This window comes from Ranitomeya variabilis, chromosome 1 (genome assembly GCF_051348905.1).
Source record: "Ranitomeya variabilis isolate aRanVar5 chromosome 1, aRanVar5.hap1, whole genome shotgun sequence".
Lineage (NCBI taxonomy): Eukaryota > Metazoa > Chordata > Amphibia > Anura > Dendrobatidae > Ranitomeya > Ranitomeya variabilis.
This window is the reverse complement of record NC_135232.1, coordinates 1,064,883,477-1,064,885,899: the sequence shown is the minus strand read 5'-3', so window position 1 is coordinate 1,064,885,899 and position 2,423 is coordinate 1,064,883,477. Positions and strand designations below refer to the sequence as shown.

At 44.2% G+C, this 2,423-nt stretch overlaps 1 long non-coding RNA gene across 1 annotated transcript; it reads left to right on the top strand.

Moving 5' to 3' along the window:
• Nucleotides 1-569: 569 nt before the first annotated feature.
• LOC143793166 (uncharacterized) lies at nt 570-1,496 on the top strand. Its single transcript, XR_013220066.1, has 2 exons — nt 570-611; nt 741-1,496. It is a non-coding gene; the product is annotated as an uncharacterized LOC143793166 (long non-coding RNA).
• Nucleotides 1,497-2,423: the final 927 nt, after the last annotated feature.

Sequence of the window (2,423 nt, the reverse complement as noted above, 5' to 3'; positions counted from 1 at the left end):
AGCAGGTCCCCTACGTATCCCCCCTGAAGAAGATGACGCGAAACGCGCTTTGGGGAAACCGTACCCCATTACTTCAAGTTTGTATGGATTAATAATTTTTGCAGCTATTCATGACACATGTCTACATTAAGTTGTATGTACTTCTGTACCTGAGTACAATACCTCATATCCACTCTACCTTTATTCTTAAGAGTTCTCATTCATTCCTATACTTATATCCCACTTGGGTATTTGACTGTTCACTCATACTGATTTTATTTTATACCAACTACTCTTCTTGCCAGCCCCTTGTATAGGAGATTTGCTCTGCCTTGGTTATACCTGACATATCTATACCTACTCCACAGACCTTGTTATTGGGCCTCTTAGTCACTTCCCCTTGTTCACTTTTAATGACTTTTATTGTGTTTGTATATGTTGTGTGTGTGCCTATGCTTCTGTGCTTTTTTGGTTTCTCTCATTTTGGAAGTGCTGCCCCTGTAGGCTGGGCTTACTCGGATTATCTTATACTTTCCTTGTATACCAACTTCTGCTCCGGCTCATTTCTTAGGTTTTGCTACTGGTATGGGGAAGTCTGTGGCAGGCTCAGCATTGGATTCATACTGACCTAGGTGAGAATTTATGGACATTGAAATATCGCTTTAAATCTGATGACATGGTTTCTGCATTCTCTAAACTTTACCTATATTGCACATATTATATGTGAAAAGACACTAACTGACATTACTTTTTTCCAACAGATGTCATCATGAACTCAGCAAGTTTTTATGTGAAAGACTAAAAAATAACCCAGACAGGACCAAAGTGTAATCATTGTTTATTAAGTCAATAGAAAGTGCATAGTACAAGCCCTTTACTCTGAATGATTTGTAATCCTCATGGCACAATCAGCAGCTTTTTGTTTGGCGCAATTACTATAAGCAACTGGAATCATTTCGATATTATTAACAAGGATAAATAATAAATGTAACACAGCATATAGTTCCTACATATAAGGTGAGAAGGCAGGGCTGGAACTGGAAGAGGACAATGAGAGCGAATCATCGGTCGTAGGTCTCCATGGACAGCCATCGAAATGTGATGATACGTCAGAGGTGAGTCACTGTAGCAGAATCAGACTAGTGATGAGCGAGCGTGATAGGACAAGGAGTTATCCGAGCATGCTCATGTCCTAGTTGAATATTTTAGGTGTGCTTGAAAAGCATGATCGAATCGCCGCAGGTGCAGGTCTCGAGCCTGTCCGAAGTGCACACCAGAGCAAGGGTGGGGTGGCGAGAGTCAGCCCCAACAATCTGATTGATATCTGAATTTTAGGGATAAGCCAATAATATTAAAGTCCCTCAAAACGCTCTAAGCTGTGTTACCATTCTTATGGTTGTTTTTAACTCAGGTCCCAAAGCTGTGGCTTTCCATTAGATCCAAGACTACAACTCTCACCATGCAGCAACAGCTGGAGAGCTACGAGGTTGGGACCGATGCTATAGAGACTGTACAGGCCCTGGAGTACAGTAAAGTGTCCTACATTTTACAAGACACTTATGCTGCTATAAGGTTGATATTGGGCAGATTTCTATTGTATTGAGATGATGCCATATGGAAATATTCCAAGACAAGACAGATACTTTATGAAATGTTGGCAAGTACATTAAGGCCCACCATCCACCAGCTATCCCCTGTGTATGGCCAGCTTTATCCTTCACCCACTGGCTCCTACAACATTAGATTGTCTTTGGATTTATGCAGATCATTTTGTTGGCAAAAGGCTTTTATATTCACAGGTAAAAGCGACGCCGTCAATTGTATCAGATGCCCCCAATTTACATGTCGTTAGCCCTTGATTTGTTTATAGAGATGGTTAAGGTACCGTCACACTAAGCGACGCTGCAGCGATAGCGACAGCAATGCCGATCGCTGCAGCGTCGCTGTGTGGTCACTGGAGAGCTGTCACACAGACCGCTCTCCAGCGACCAGCGATGCCGAGGTCCCCGGGTAACCAGGGTAAACATCGGGTTGCTAAGCGCAGGGCCGCGCTTAGTAACCCGATGTTTACCCTGGTTACCAGCGTAAAAGTTAAAAAAACAAACAGTACATGCTCACCTGCGCGTCCCCCAGCCTCTGCTTCCTGACACTGACTGAGCTCCGGCCCTAACAGCAGAGCGGTGACGTCACCGCTGTTGCTTTCACTTTCAGTTTAGGGCCGGCGCTTTAGTGTCAGGAAGCAGAGGCTGGGGGACGCGCAGGTGAGTATGTACTGTTTGTTTTTTTAACTTTTACGCTGGTAACCAGGGTAAACATCGGGTTACTAAGCGCGGCCCTGCGCTTAGTAACCCGATGTTTACCCTGGTTACCAGTGTAAAATATCGCTGGTATCGTCGCTTTTGCTGTCAAACACGGCGATACACGGCGACCTAGCGACCAAATAA